We start from the raw sequence: 17,071 nt of genomic DNA on the forward strand, positions 1-17,071 counted from the left end.
TAAATGAAGAAGAGGAGGGAGCAAAAGGAAGCCAAATATCCAACCATTGATAACTGACAATATAAATGATAGAATATTCATAAAATGGAATGGTAAACCATCATTAAAAATGATTTTGTGGAGACCAGTTAGTGATAAGTAAGTATATTCATGGTATGCTTAGGATGGGATTCAAATTGGTTTTGTAGAAAAACCTGGGTGTAGTTTCGCTAATCTGTACTTTCTAAATTTTATAAGAGGAATTCATAATCTACTTGTAATAAGAGAAAAATGTAGTAGAGTTTGCGTGTATCTTCCCTTTTATTAATTTTTGAAAAGTAACCTCATTATTCTCCTTTTACAAAAGAATTCTGTGATTTCAAAGAGATATATTCTATCTTGAAGCCATTGTATATAGATATCTAGTGAGTACTTGAAAAGTATTTATTAGTTATTTTATTTTAGTGGTAATGAGTATTAATTATGTCCCTAAGGGAAAGAGAAATGACTGAGGCCTCACGCCACAGAATCCTCAACCACTTGGATTTTCAGGGGATATATGCAGAGATTGTATTACAGATAAATGTGCATGTTATTTTTCGTATAAACGTTTGTCCCCGAACTTCTAATCCAGCGAAATCCATTGCCCACATGTGCTTCTCAAACACTTTCTGTTCTCCTAAAAACCCCACGTTGCTTCCTCCTGGCCTTCTTTTCTCTAGGCCTCAGCCTTTTCCTCTTGCTAAAAGCTATATTCCCCACAACTGTGACTTTGGTATCAGAAGTCCACTGTCTGTGTCTCCTTCTGGAGGGTGAAGGAGCTCCCATAAGACGTTTAAGTATACTTTGTCAAAATGACGGCTGACTCACTTCCTGAATAATTTGTTCTATTCTCTCATCTCATGGTTATGGAATGGTAGCAGAATACAGAGGCAGCCAAAATATGTGGAACATGGTTAGTAGGAAAAGCATAAGCAGCAAATACAAACTTTGTATGAAAAACACTCATGCTCGTGTACCCCTAGAGTAAGAAACACAACACTTTTGATGTGATACTGGTGTGGATCAGAAAACGTCCTAAATGTCCGCAATTAATTTTGATTCCTGTCACTGTTCAAATTTCAGAGGGCAGTGGTTGTCTTTGAGCGATTGCTATTTTGACTAGACTTCAAATGGTCTCCTCTAGGTTAGCGAGCCTCACTTCAGGTCCCTGTTTACTGGCCCAGCTACCTTGATATGAACAGAGATTGTGCAAGGGGCATTCACTTCCTGACTCCATCTTGTACACACTCTTCCCCCAAGCATCACCTGGAGCCGTAGTCCCAGTGCACCCTGGGGGCAACCAGTGCTACCATCTGGAATAGGAACATCCAACGTACATGACTTTCATAAGGAGAAAGTAGTTTACAAACGCTCTTCCTGTTACTTCAGGCTTCCAGACCTATAGCTGATTCTTCGTCATGTCTGAGCACAATGGAAATTCTCTTTACTCAGTGTGATCACATTTGCTTTCCACTATTTTTCTCGCTTTGTGGACTTATATATAAAATTTTACCTCTCTACTCACATGTGTTTGTTCTGTTTTCTTATTTTTTAGATATATTGGGGCATCAGTTCCTCGTGTTTGGACATGGATTCGGAACCGTTTCACATTGACTGGCTCAGGTTTGGAAGGTCCATCCCTCCAGCAAGGATTTTCTGAACTGCTCTCCTCCTTTCTGGTGTGTTTTTTTCAAACATGAATTCAGATCTTTCACAATCTAGTCACATGGAACAACTTCTTATCAGTTTCCAGAATGTGATATGGTCTTCTCACTTCTTGCCAAGCTGTTCCCTCAGCCTGGAAAGTTTCCCCTACTGCTCACTTTGGCTTGACTAACTCCTCCAGGCTTCAATGTTGATTCCTTTGCGAAAGGTGTCTCTCCTCACCTCCTTCCCCAGTTGACCCCTGCAATACCAGCGTAGACTTGGAAACTTGCATAAAAAGTTTCTCTAGATCTTGGTCAGGTTGGCCAATTCTGCTTACAAATCTAGTCTCTTTCTCATCTAGTTGACTTCCCGTGGTGACTCCCTAAAGGTGGAGGTGGGATGGGGGAAGAAAACCCTTTTAATATCCCTCCTCCTCTTCATCACCCACAAAAAAAGGTATCTTCCCAGTCAGATAATGGAGAGTCGAAAAAAGACACTTTGGAGGTGGCCTAGTCAGAAAGATAAAATAAATTTCTAACGTCGTCATCTTAGAAACACGGCATACATTCTCTCATCTGTTTCAAAATCTCTTTTTTCTTACTTCTGCCCATTGTTAATTCTTTCCCCAGTATATTCATCATCAAACTATTAATTCCTCTCTCTGAAATATCCCTTCTCTTCCATTCTCCATGTCAATGACTTAAAAGAGTCATCTTTCTTTTTTTTTTTTTTTTTTACAAACACGACACCATTTAAAAATTTTAATGAATTACCTTTTTCCTTAATGACCTTCCCCTGAAGCTTTACCTTATTTGGCTTCAGTCTTGGCTCAGAGATCTCAGGATTCCTCAGGATGTAGGGCCTGGACATGATTCTGGTATTATCACACTCTTGTATCTCAGTCATGGTTTCCCAAATCCGGTGTCTTCTCTCTTGGTTTGCTCATTTGCTTTTGCTGCAGTTCACTCGGAAGGAGCTCCCTAAAAAAGAATTCATAGCAGGTAAGTTCTCACAGATCATACTTGTTTGTAAATGTCTTCATTCTGTCGTCTACTGCTTAAAAGACTGGGCACAAGATTCTAGGCTAAAATTTACTTCTCCCAAATTTGAGAATGTTCTCTGTGATCTTCTTTCTAGTAATGAAACTTAGTTTAAAATGCCTTACGTCGGGGCGCCTGGGTGGCGCAGTCGGTTAAGCGTCCGACTTCAGCCAGGTCACGATCTCGTGGTCCGTGAGTTCGAGCCCCGCGTCAGGCTCTGGGCTGATGGCTCAGAGCCTGGAGCCTGTTTCCGATCCTGTGTCTCCCTCTCTCTCTGCCCCTCCCCCGTTCATGCTTTGTCTCTCTCTGTCCCAAAAAAATAAATAAATGTTGAAAAAAAAATTAAAAAAAAAAATGCCTTACGTCATGTGATTCTCCATTTCTGAGTAGGTGATGTTTATTCTTTCTGAAGCTTTTAGTTACTACTCCTCATTCTTACTATGAAATTTCAAAAAGATATGCTTTGTTGAGATCCCTTTTTCATCTGTTACACTAGACACTTTTCAATCAGTAGAATAATGTATATTCACACTGGGAGATTTTCTTCTAAAGTGCCTTTATGAGGACTTATAGTCAATGATTAAGAGTGAGAGTTCCAGAGTTCTGAAGCACAGTGTTTAACATTAGGCAATTTTTACTTTATTTTTTTATGTTTTTGAAGTTTATTTATTTATTTTGAGAGAAATATTCCTCAGTTTTCTTACCTGAAAATTAGTATAATTATATAACCTACCTTATAGAGGCCTTATAGGATTAAATAAGAGAGGATGTATAAAGCTTCTAAAGAACATTGCCAGCCAGTCATTTTTATTTTAGACTTGAGTTTACACAAAATGGATCCTGCCTTTCATGGAAGATATTACAGTTCACCAAAGAGAGATTAAGCATGACAAATCAAAGCAAAATATCATATATAATAGGGAATTTGCTTAAGGAAATGAGGAAACTGTTGCAGTTTTTAATTTCCTGAGCTTTGTTGCAAAACACAATGGGTGAATTAAACAATGATCACTGAGTGGAGGAAGCCTAGACTTCCAAATCCAGGCTCTTGTATCAAATGATTTTATGGGGACTACTAAGTAAACAAGAGGTTTTATGCAGTTCTGTTTATCTGACGCCGAGATACCCATCTGCCACTCACCACCTTGCCTTTCCTAATCTTTGAAGCTGGACAGAAACATTTTCTGATAGTCGCGTGAAATTTTTCTATAAAAGACTCTTTCGATGCTTGGCCAGAGGGGAACCCTCATTCTACATAAAGATTTCGCACATTTTTCAGCCATGCCTGAGAAGAGAACATAAAATCCATCACTCAGGAACATCATTTGGATTTGTGACTCTCTCTGGAGGCCAGCGTGCTCATAAAACAATGAATGGATTAGATCCATTCAAACGTGGAGTTTTTCATTTATGACAGATGTAATATTGATAATATCCTTCATTTAATAAGTCATCCAAGTATAATTCAATGCAAGTTTCCAGTATAAATTACCAGCCATATTCATCTTGCTTGACTGTTTTATAACACCGAAGAGGAGCAAGCACAACCACATAAAAATTCCATGTTGAAATCTAGAAGGAAGGCTGCTTCTGCAGCAGGTCTGGCTACTCCCGCTTTGAGAAGTGACACAGTTTGGTCTCTGCCAGTAAGTCAGCTCTTGCAAGCCTCGCTCCGTCTGGCTGTGAGTGATTTGCGGCCAGACAGGTAACAGTGGGGAAAGGAAGGAATTCCTTTAAAAAGCTTTATCAAGGCTGTCCGCTTTCCTTTATCACGACACAGCCCTTTCCCACTGGTTTCCCCTGTAATGGATTTCTGCCTGTTCTAAGTCACTGTGATTTAGAACACAGACAGCAATATCTGTTCTTTTTAGAACATGTAGATGCCTGTGAAGTAATGGCTGGTCTGAGAATCGTTGAGGGGACCAAATAGCAAAGGATCAAAGTCCGAATGAAATAGGTATGCTGATACAGTATCGAATGTAGAAATATAGATTATATGCGGTTAGGATTATATGAAGTAGAGACAGATGAAGACAAAAATCCATGTGGAAACAGGATTAGACCTAGTGTTCTTACTTCCGTACCTCGAATTCTCTATTTAACCACCCCAAACTAGTTCTGCATTAATAGGGGACTATACCCTCTAAGATCACTATGTACGGTAATAGCCAAATCTATTTTTCACAATTTTAGCTTGATTTTTTTTTAATTGCTTTTGACCAAAGTAATCAAATCCATCTTCTTTAACCTCTTCCTTGGTTTCTAAGGTATTACAGACTTTAAAACCTGTCATTTCTAAATCTTCTGTTTTCTGAGATTGCTTTTTCTGCCCTGTTATTAGCTCTTTTTTGCTGGTGAGGACTTTCTTGTGGATGTGGGTGTTTAAGACTGTGCCTTGATTCTGTACGCTTTTCTCATTTTATTATCACAACTTGAGAAGTGACTCATGTCTTTTTCAAAGCCACCACGTTACGTCTATATATGAATAATTTAAGCATCAATATATACACCTATGCTTTGGGAGTATCTATCCCTATCACCTTCTTCAGATCCTGTATGTAGGTAGTCACGGAGTCATGTTGGTTGACTTCAGGAAGGCAGAATAATGGGAGACATCACTATCAAGAATATGAGCCTGGAAAACAGCTGAGTCTTGGCAAAACTCCCAGCCCTGACCCTTAGTAGTTGGGGAACTTTAGGGAAAGCTGCTAAACCATCTTGTTAAACACCCCCAAGAAGTGTGGTGAGGATCGAATTTGATAATATCTATAAATCATTTATCACAGTACTTAGCCCATAATATGTGCTCTGTAACTAGTTCTACTGGAAAGTTTTCCCGAGTGATATGCTATATTCAGAAACTCAACATACTCCAAACGTGTGCATATAAAAGAGAATTGGTGGTATTTCCCTTGAACTGGGATTCTCACTCAACTTCCTCGTTTTGGTCAGCGGTAGCATCTTTCTCCATTTCCTCAATTAAAGTCTCCATGCGTGTAACTTTTCCTTGCTTTGTTTCTGTCTATGGAATGCTTTTAATAATCATCCTTGCTTTTTCAGGACCACCTTCCTAACTCAAGCCTACTGTGACATCACCCTGCACTATTCCATTTTTCATTTTCCCACAAGGTAAATTTCCAATCATCCAACTTTCAACTTTGACCTTGAACTTAATTATAGAGAGAATAGAAGTGTTTGATACAACAATCTCTACGTCTTTCCAACTCTGAAGTTTTATGGATTCTTAATTTAGTTTTATGATCCAATATAACTGTTTTTTTCAAAAATTTTAATGTCTACCTACCACCCACAGAAGAAACCTCCCACTAATTTTCCAGCTTTAAAGATGTTTTCTGGGATGGCCCCATCTTACTGAGCAACTGTACCTTCCTTTAAGCCTCTGTTCTCCCTGTCATCCAGTCAGGCCACCATCTTCTATACATGTTCCCTTGCATTATTCACACACTTGTCTTCATTGTTAATTAATTCCTGTCTCTCCCTGCTGCTCATTCTTTAGGAACCAGATCAGATAAAATATAAGTAAGAATGATGTATGATAAATGAAAATGAGAAAATAAAATAACATTGGGCTGGGGCTTCACTACTGGTCTGTCAGGTTTTCTTTCTTATGAACGCTCTTCTTATGAAGGGCATGACAAGTGCTGGTACTCCTATATCTGCATCCTTCCAACTATTAAACCCCATGGAGAACCCTGACTGGCCCAGATTGGTTCAGTCCACTTGGAATGACAAGGCCTGGCCAGTGTGTTCCCCTGTCAGTGGTTGGCAGTGGGTTTTATGGCTCTAGACAAAGCACAAAGAATGTGTTACCAGAAGTGAGAAGGAATATTGCACAAACCAAAACAAGATGTTCATGATACCCTATGGGCTCAATTCGCATACTACATCATTCCCAAATGTGTACCTAAGCACATTCATTCATCCATTCAATGCCCATAATATAGTTTGGTCTACCTGAGGCCAAATATCAAGCTATTAAGATTTCTGGCAGGCACATCCTGCTGTCTAGCAAATAGCCATGTTCCCCTTGCATAATGGAGATTATTTGCTAAGAAGCCGTTGTGCAGCTGACTACATGAGATGAACTCTTCTAAATGGAATACGAGTGAAGATATACCACTTCAAGCCAAACTGATAAAGAAACAAATGTGCCTTCTCTACTTTCACTTTTCTTTTCTCCATGGGAAAGAGAAGTGTGTTTGCTTAATCTGTAAGCAAAATACCATGAGACCTGGAGGGGATGGTGGTGTCAGAGTATGGAAAGATTCTTTGTCCTGAATCATGTGGAATGCTATATGCCAAACATTCTCACAGAATTGTTGTGCAAGAAAAAAAAAAATATATATATATATATATATATATTTGTATTATATTAAAACACTGACATATGGAGATTTCTCTGTTGTAGCAGCTAGTGTTATCCTAATGAAACAGAAAACATCCAACTAACTGACATGACTCAGATAAAAAGAGAAAAGGCTGGTTGTATTAAATGGAGTACGGCAGGGACCCACTCCTTCAGCGCATAATAGAATTTTCTTGAGGGCAAGGACTTTTCCTGTCTTTTTGAGGGTTGTACCCCCAATGCTAGAGTAGTTCCTGGCACACAGTAAGTGCTTAATAAATGTTTTCTGATGAAAGAAGTATTGGTTTTCTATCGTTGCGTAACAAATTAGTACAAACTTGGTAGTTTAAGCAACACACACTTAGGAGCTCACAGTTTTCCATGAGTCAGAAATCTGGGAACGGCCACTATAGCTAGACTATCTGCTCACGATCTCACAGGGGCTTAAGTGAGGGGCTTCCCTTGGCTGGAGTTTCATCTGAGGCCCAGTGTCCTCTTCACAAACTTATGTGGCCCTAGCCACAATTCGTTTTCTTGCAACAGTAAAACTCACGGTAGTTTGCTTGTTCGAGGTTAGTAGGAAAGAGAGTTTTTGACTCCTAAACCCTCTTTCAAAATCATCAATGGATTAGGTCAGGCCCGCCCAATAAAATCTTTCTCTGTATTAATTTACAGCCAACTAATTGTAGGCTTTAATTACATCTGAAATGTCCATCCACGCTTGCTATAAAATGTAACCTGACCAGGGCCATGACTATCCCATTGCATTTTCCATATCCCGTTGGTCAGAAGCCAGTTCTAGGTCCTGCCCACACTTGCTATACTAGAGTGTTACTCATTTGATGCTATCATAGGATTCTATCTACCACAAAGGGCCAAAGCTATTGAAAGTATGTTTGCAGTTTAAAAGCCTGGTACATGACATTATTCGAAAATGGAGCTGGTGACTGCTTGGAAGTTTAGTATAACATATTTTCAGTGATATTAAAGGTTTAGATTTAGGAAGTGCTACAAAGAAATTAGTCAACTTTAAGCAAGTGGCAAAATAAATATTAAACTGCCCGACATTTTTATGGATCTGGAGTAAGTATAACACAACATATATGCATATCCATATAGAAACTTATTCACACACTTTAGGAAAATTATAAGATAAAATGTTCACTAAGTTATAATTAACAATCCATGGAAGAACATTAAATGCATATTACTAAGTGAAAGAAGCCAATGTGAAAAGGCTACATACTTGATTCTAACTATATGACATTCTGGAAAAGGTAAAACTATGGAGAGAGTAAACAGATCAGTGGTTGCCAAGGATTGTGAGGAGGAGAGAGATGACTAGGTAGAGGATTTTTAGGCAGTGGGAAAACTGTACGATACTATTGTGATGGATATATGTCATTATACATTTGTCCAAACCCATAGAATAGACAACAGCAAGTGTAAACCCTGATGTAAATCGTGGATTTGGGGTGATTATATTGTGTCAGTGGAGAGTCATCAGTTATAACAAATCTACCACTCTGCTGGGGGATTTGATAAAGGGGGAGATTATGCATGTGTGGAGGCAGTAGGTGTAGGAAAAATGTCCGTGCCTTCCTCTCAATTTTGCCATGAATCTAAAATTGCTCTACAAAAATTGTCTTAAACAAGTTACTAGAACTTAATTTCTGCCTTCTAGGGTAGACTTTTTGTTGTTGTTTGTTTGTTTGTTTGTTTTTCCTTATCCTCTTGTTATGATCCTTTTGTCTACTCTGAGCAAGTTTGTGGGATTTTTAAAGTTATTCAGACAGAAAGTTACCTATATTTTCTTTTTGAGAAAATCCTGAAATCAGAAAAATCCATATGATGATACTTAAGACTGGGATAGCAAATGTTCTCTTTGATAATATGATTCTGACTTAGATTGGCTATTATTTTTTCTTCATTTGTTCTTAGGGGATGTATGTGTTTGTGAGTTTTCCTGTGCAAGCATTTACTCACAAAATGCTAGAAACAGAAACGAGAGCTTTATGGCTTAATCTCAACTTCCTTGACTCCATTGACATTTTTCAATTCTTAGCATTTCACACTTTTGGAAATACACAGAGAATTCTTTGAATTGTGGAATTCTCTTGAGGGAAGCCTGGAACACCAACACCTGTGGGTGGGGGATAGCGTTCTTCCCAAAGAGAATGCATGGTCCCCATGGATCAGGCTAAGGAGAGGTCAGTCAGGGCTGAAATTGAGGATTCCTGGGGGAGTCAGAGGGATGGAAAAGTCATATCTTTTCTCTCTGGCCTCATTGAGTTGGCATATAGACTACAGGAGAAGAGGTGTATTTAGAAAGTTCACCTTGCCTATCCACCAAGACTTAAGCAGGACTATGAAGTAGAAGAGGAAAAGTATGACAGGGATGTTGAGCTTTTACTGCAGTGAGGCAGGGTAAGATCTAAGGGGGAAAAATGGTGCCAAGAGACCCTTGACTATAGATTCTGAAAATGACTACAACCGATTCTAAGTCTTCTGTATTATAATTCCTTTCTCTGGTTGCTTCTAGGAATAGTCCTCTTAAGCATCATATAGTCCTGTTGTTCTTTAGGGACTTGAAGGTTGAGGTTGTCACTGTACTTGGGGTGAAGGTAAAGAAGAGGGAGAAACACCCTCACCCTGAAACACACATGAATTGAAACTCAACTCAGAGCCAGGGAACAGGGTCCAGAGTTAAGATGTTGGTTTTTCCAAGTGACTGCTGAGTACCAGGAAAGATTTTGAGAACATATAACAACGGCTCTCAGCATTCCCAGAGGTACCTGGGAGTGGGAAATCTAATAAAAGCCTAGCATTCCTGAGTCAAACAGGATGAGTGCCTGTACCAAAATAAATCAGTAAAAAAAGGAAGTACTTTATTTTGAAGTCACAGTCTTCTGCAGCCTGGAGAATATGACTTAAAACATTTTCAATTTTCCTTTTTCTCTTTTCAATTTTTCTTGTTCTTTATCCAGCTCCTGATAAAACAAATGTCTTCAATTTTCCACCTGTGGGTGGAAAAACTTATGGCTTTATATTTCAGGTAAAGTCCTTGATTACATTTGACAAAAAGGCTGTAGAACAAGAAGAGCAGTGATGTTAGAGCACTTAAAGAATGGTAAGAACTTAAAATTGAAAATACATTATTTTTATAAATTAATTTCTGAATCTAAGTTAATGGGTTACATATGCATTAATTTTATGTGTAAAATAAGCCAAGCTGTGTTTACAATATCACAACCTTAATAAAAAGATACAGTTTAAAAATTACTAGTATGGTGAGAGTATCGGAATATCTGCTAAAAAAATTACCATTTGGTAACAAAAAAATTGTATGGAGACCTGGAAACATTCATAAACAAATGATATGTATTTAGGATTGTGTAAATCTCCATTTGGCTGAACGAACTTTTGAAGATATTTAGTGCTTTGGGGGCGCCTGGGTGGCGCAGTCGGTTAAGCGTCCGACTTCAGCCAGGTCAAGATCTCGCAGTCCGTGAGTTCGAGCCCCGCGTCAGGCTCTGGGCTGATGGCTCGGAGGCTGGAGCCTGTTTCCGATTCTGTGTCTCCCTCTCTCTCTGCCCCTCCCCCGTTCATGCTCTGTCTCTCTCTGTCCCAAAAATAAAAAAAAAATAATAATAAAAATTTAAAAAAAGTTGAAAAAGAAAATATTTAGTGCTTTGAAAGTCATGCCCCTTGCTCCTTCTCCCTAGAAGATTCTCTGATATCTCATGCCAGGGGTGGATATCATAATTTGTGATACCTAGAAAAAAATTTCAGAAGGAATCTAGAAAAATTGTCATGCATTTAAGGGATGACAGTGAGATCAGCTGACACATTAGCTATAGAGGGGAGAAGAAAATTCCTGACTAGGATGTAATGAAGAGCATCTAGCTGGTCATGAAACTGTAGAGGGGATTATCTCATGAGGGAAGAGGAGGAGAACTCGATTTCTTTCTTCCAGCTTTCCAGATTCTATGGATCTGACAATGTCGTCCACCACTGCAGATTGAATTACACTGGAGTCAGTTGGTTTAGTTTTTTATGTGGTTGCCATATTTGTTTGGCACTCTTCGTGTTGTGCACTTTTTAAAAAACTTTTCGCTGGCCAAATGCATTCTGCCCACACATCACTAACTTTCAAAAGAAAAGAAAAATTAAATTAATCATGCAGCTGCTTTATTCAAGTTGCCACTAAATATTCATAAGAGGGTGGGAACTTGAAGCACCCATATTTTTAGGGACACTGATAAAACTTGGTACAACTATGAAAAGTACATGACAAGGTGTGACAGCTCTATAGCCCTTTCTTCTTTGATGGTATGAATAATAACAAAGAAGTCAGTGATCTGGGCTGCTGCTATTTTATTTTATATTTTATTTTATTTTATTTTATTTTATTTTATATTTTATTTTATTTTATTTTATATTTTATTTTATTTTATTTTATATTTTATTTTATATTTTATTTTATTTTATATTTTATATTTTATTTTATATTTTATTTTATTTTATTTTACTTTATTTTATTTTACTTTATTTTATTTTATTTTTTTGGCTTTTTCTAGTTGACAAAGAATATGTCTATGTGTTATTTCATTTACTCTCACCACAGAGTGGTAAAATGGTTATTAGTAATTATATCCTACAGATGAGACAATTAAATTCAGGCAATGAAAGCAGCCGGGCCAAGCTGACATAACTAGGTAATGGTAAAACAGAACCGGTTAATAAGGAAGGAGGCTTGGCTCCAAGGCTTCTGGCTCCAAGGTTTATTTCCCTTTTGTATCCGGTACTGGTTTTACCTCAGAACTTTTTTGGAAAATAAGTTTTACAGGTTACAATTGAATGTTCTTACACCTCAGTGGAAACTGTCCGAATCGGAATTATCGTCAAATGCAAGGTGGGGAGAAAAACAACTGTGGCATAATTAGAATATGGTGGAACATAACTTATTACTGCGTAGTTTAATACTACTTTCTGTACCTTTAAGGAAAGGGAAAATGCTGAATGGTGGCCTTTTCTGATCAAAAAGTGGTTTGTCCCCTCCTCTGAATCAATTTACCATGCTTTCAGTATCACCACAGTTTTCAGCTGAGCTTTTATTTGTGCGGGTAGAAGCTTCTTGAGACAATCTCTGTGATCGATAATGCATTTCCCCTTCCTCCTCAGCAGGCTGCCCCTAGACCCGACCTGTCTCCCTTAGCCAGGACTCCTCCGTAGGTTTTACAGAGCGGCAAAGGGCCTCCTGGCAGAGACAAAAGAAATATCCATGTTTTCCTCACTCTTAGCCTAAATTGGAGAGACTAGGATATAAACTTCCAGTTAATATGGCTGTTTCCATTAAAAAAAATAAGTTGAGCCAGTGATTTAGCACCAAGGGTATGAAAGAAATCATGTTGATTTCCCCTCACATGTCAGTTGACTGTTACGGTAAATATTTTGGCATCGTATAGACATTAGCATTGTCTACAAGATGCCAAATGGCTGTTGACAAAAGAAAAATGCAAATAAACTAGTTACATGATGTTTTGTAGCCACAACTTTAACTTTCCTGATGCTAGCTATTATGTATTTTTTTTCCCCGAAGCAGGAAAATTATATCATGCTTTATAATTTCTTTCTTATGGATATAAAATTAGGGGTGCTTTTTTCTTGACTTTTGAAGTCAGGATTATTAAGAGCCTATTTGTTTGTTTAGGCAACTAATCTAAAACTAGGACTCCATGTTCGAATCTTTGAGTTAAAATGACCAATTCTCTGTAAAATTACATTGTATTGGCCGTAGTAAATTAAACGAAAATTATGAAGAAGGCAAGAGGTAAGATACACACATATACAAAATTTATGATTGCACAATGAATTAATAGCAAAATTTTGACTCCGACGATTTTCAACTATGAGTAAGATAAGAAATGGATTTAAGTAACAAGAAAAGCAATATAATTAGATGTTTCTTTAGGAGTTATTAGAACATATAAATACAATCAAAGATGAACCAATGGGAAAATAGTACATTTATTGGGGCTGGAAGGGACACTCTTTTCAGTGGAGGAGAAAATTTTATTAAACAATGTTGAAAAATACATGACAGAATATAAGTGCTAAACTGTACATTCCATAATTGCTTTAGGTGTTCCCAGGAATGAAAGATTGATGAAGGCTCTGTTAGAGGGGTGGTGTTCCAGCTGCGCCTTAAAGCAAAGGTCAAGTTTGAATTGATAGAGGTGAGAAAGGAAGACATTCCAGATGAGAACGGCATTGTAAGGGAATTCCTAAGGGTGAAAGGAAGCAAGGTGTGCATTTTCATTTTGTTTGTGAAAATATAGTACGAGCGTCTTAACCTAAAGAGCTGAGAGGCGGTTTTAGAAAATGTCTTGAATTTTCATCTCCTTTCTGATTTTGCTGACCTTGTCATTGTTGACTTGTTAAGAGCATTAGTGACAGTCATGATCATTAGACAATAACAGAAAAAATAATGATGATATCTCAGTAATCTCCTTGTCATATTATTTGTCTAATCTGCACTTATATTCCTCGATGTCAATGTATACCAATAAACATCCATCCTTAAATGCGGTTCTCCAAACCCATTACTTACTAAATACTGGTTTACAAGTAATATGACGAAGAGAACATGGCTTTCTGGGATTCAGAAAAATGATGTCACTCAGCCAGATTTAGGGGCAAAGATCAGGAAAAGGGAGGGTCGGGAGCTGTCGGAAGTTATACTGTGAATACCAGGCTTTCTGTGCTAATGAATGTTGTGTGGGCACTTTTCCCTTGGTTCCTTGAGACAAACCTTCCTCCCCGCCAAAACTAATGGGTACCTGATAACCCCTTTATATTTATGCTGGAAGTATAGGGTATGCCAAGTGATATTTTATATGTCGTCGGCTAACAGTATAGGCATTCTGAACTTACGGTACAAGTGAAAAAAAATTGAGAAGTAAGAATAACCAAACAGAGGGTAATTCATCAGGGGAATCCAGTGAGATCTGCTAGAAAATTCTTCCAGAAAAGGTGGGATAGGTGAGAAAATTTCTTGGTGGTTCACAAAGCAAACATTGGTTTTCATAGTTACATACTGAACATCCATTATTATATTAGAAAACATATGGGTTCATGTTTACACATAATTAGCCCAGCAAAACCACAATTTGATATGGGATTCCCAAACAGCATCAGCATCACCTGGGAACTTGCAAGAAATGCAAATTATCAAGCCCCACCCCTAGACCTACTGAATCAGAGACCAGAGAGGGAGGCCCAGCAATCTGGTTCAACAAGCAAGCTCTTCAGGTGATTCCAGGGTGTACTGATGTGTGAGAACTACTGATTTGATGACTATAATTGCATAAGATAAGTCTAAGTAAATAAATTTTTTAAATTTAAACTTACTGAAGTTTAAAAACAGCGCTCTCCTGTGTAGGGATGTAAGAAAACTTGTTTGGCAAGAATTTATGGTGGACAACAAATGGAAAAATGAAGAGGAAGGAAAGAAGGAAGGAGAGAATGAGATTTAATGTAAACTAGCATGTATCTAAAAGATCATTTGGGGGGCGCCTGGGTGGCGCAGTCGGTTAAGCGTCCGACTTCAGCCAGGTCACGATCTCACTGTCCGTGAGTTCGAGCCCCGCGTCAGGCTCTGGGCTGATGGCTGGGAGCCTGGAGCCTGTTTCCGATTCTGTGTCTCCCTCTCTCTCTGCCCCTCCCCCATTCATGCTCTGTCTCTCTCTGTCCCAAAAATAAATAAAAACGTTGAAAAAAAAATTAAAAAAAAAAAATAAATAAAAGATCATTTGGAATATCCGCTATCAAAAAGATTGGTGTCAAAAATTGGGACTATCTTGCCTAATGCTGAGTGTCTGAACCTCACTTTCACAAATAATCTGGTTAAAGAGAGCAGGGCAGAAAGATCCCTGACTTCATGGCCCAAGCACAGAAGTACTTCCCAGATGGCCTAAATTAATGGATGTTTTGTTTATTAAAACACCAAATGTCTAAAAGCAAATTAGAGTCATTTGGGTCAGAAAACCCTGCCTTAGATTTCCATGTATTTGGCTGAAGTCCAGTCTGGATTATTCCTTGTGCCACTGTCTGTAATCAGGAAATTTGTGCAAATCTCAAACGATCATATTCTCCCTCACAGAAAATACAAAAGGTAATTATCTCAGCCCCCTGAATAAAACAAATGTGAAATTCTGTTTTTCCCCCTAGACTTAAATTTAATAATAGCTGAATTATCATTTTACCATGGAAGTGCATATTGGTAAACTTAATAAATTAAAATATTTAGCGGAGTAATTTCTGGACATAGAGCATATTTTCACTAAAGAAATCTATTTTATTTCTATAAAATGTCTATCAGGGCATTCGTGCATATGTAGGACATTATCAAACTCTTTAAATACCTGGATGGTATTCCAGAATGAAGAGGGATGAGTGGGCTACGACAATATAGGTAGAGATCCGGGCCAAGAATTCTCCAAAATTGACTGAAGCCGATGTAGGGGAGGAAAAATAATTTTTCCTCTACCCTTCTGAGTTTGTAGCTGAGACTCCTGTAATAAAAGACAAGAGAAAAACATGCAGAGGTTTATTAACATGTATAATTCACATATATGTGGGAAATACCCAGAAAAAATGAGTAAGTCAAGAGGTCGCTTTAGAATTAAGATGAAATGACATCTTAATAGGGAAGGGAATGTAGGGCTCTTAGGGGAGACTAAATGATTTGGGGGAAACATGAATGGCTCCTAGAAGAATAGATAGTAGGTATGATAGTTTGTGATGAAGTTTGTCTGGGTGTGGTGTGGACTTCTAATCTCCTCTCCTGTGGTGAGTCGGTCCTCCCTGGTTGATGAAACTTTCAGGGAAGGGATCTATGACAACTGAGTTCCTTTTGGGGGATCTGAGAGAAAGCCTCTCCTTGAATTTGCTGGTTTTCAAGTGTTTACAGCGTAAAATAATATATCCAGTGGTATATTTTAGAGTGCTATATATATTATGCTACCCTTCACCAATTAATCAATATTTCAAAAAATCCCAAAGAACACTAAGTACACTAAATACACCTAGGCACATCATAGTCAAACCGCTGAAAAACAAAAGGAAAGAAAAAAAACTGTGAAGCAGTCAGAAAAAAAAAAGAAGAAGAAGAAAGAAACATATAGAGAACAAAGCTAATAATGACCGTAGGCTGCTTATTAGAATGTAAATAAGCCAAAAGTCATGAACGTGACATCTGGACTGGTAAAGAAACAAAACTTGTCAACTGAGAATGTTGTACCTAACAGAAATCCCTTTAAAAAATAAAGGTAAAATAATTTTCCAGAATAAAAACCAAAACTTGGGGCGCCTGGGTGGCGCAGTCGGTTAAGCGTCCGACTTCAGCCAGGTCACGATCTCGCGGTCCGTGAGTTCGAGCCCCGCGTCGGGCTCTGGGCTCATGGCTCGGAGGCTGGAGCCTGTTTCCGATTCTGTGTCTCCCTCTCTCTCTGCCCCTCCCCCGTTCATGCTCTGTCTCTCTCTGTCCCAAAATAAAATAAAATAAATAAATAAATAAAAAATAAAAACCAAAACTGAAAAAAATTTATCCCCACACCTGTACTGAAGACATGTTAAAGTAAGTTTTATAGGCATAACGAATATGAGCCAGTTGGAAGTCTGTTTCTACACAAAAGAATGCATTATCCCCAGAAATGATAAAAATGTGAATAAACAGAGAAGACTTTTTTCACTTATTTTTTATCTTTTTCACATGTCATTGACATTCTAGAAGAAAAGGAATAGCAAAAATATTATGGTTTTTATATCACATGTAAAAGTAAAATATATGGCAAGAATAGTACGAATGGTGGGAGGGAGGAAAAGGAAGCATACTGTTATGAGGTTCTTCCAGTGTGCAAAAAGTGGTACACTATTATTTGAAGGAGAACTATGATAAGTTCAAGATGCATGTTATTAAATGCAGACTGGGGTG

The 17,071-nt window shown here is 38.1% G+C and overlaps 1 long non-coding RNA gene across 1 annotated transcript in view; it reads right to left on the minus strand.

Annotated features, from left to right (window-relative positions):
- Positions 1–4,510, minus strand: part of LOC122495591 — a 58,945-nt gene extending 54,435 nt beyond the window's left edge. The window contains exons 1-2 of the long non-coding RNA XR_006300503.1: positions 4,201–4,510; positions 2,442–2,648 (exon numbers count right to left, since the gene is read on the minus strand). This is a non-coding gene — a long non-coding RNA (uncharacterized LOC122495591). The remainder of the gene's footprint in view (positions 1–2,441; positions 2,649–4,200) is intronic.
- Between the last annotated feature and the right edge of the window lie 12,561 nt (positions 4,511–17,071).

This window comes from Prionailurus bengalensis, chromosome F2 (assembly GCF_016509475.1).
Source record: "Prionailurus bengalensis isolate Pbe53 chromosome F2, Fcat_Pben_1.1_paternal_pri, whole genome shotgun sequence".
In the NCBI taxonomy this organism is placed as follows: Eukaryota; Metazoa; Chordata; class Mammalia; order Carnivora; family Felidae; genus Prionailurus; species Prionailurus bengalensis.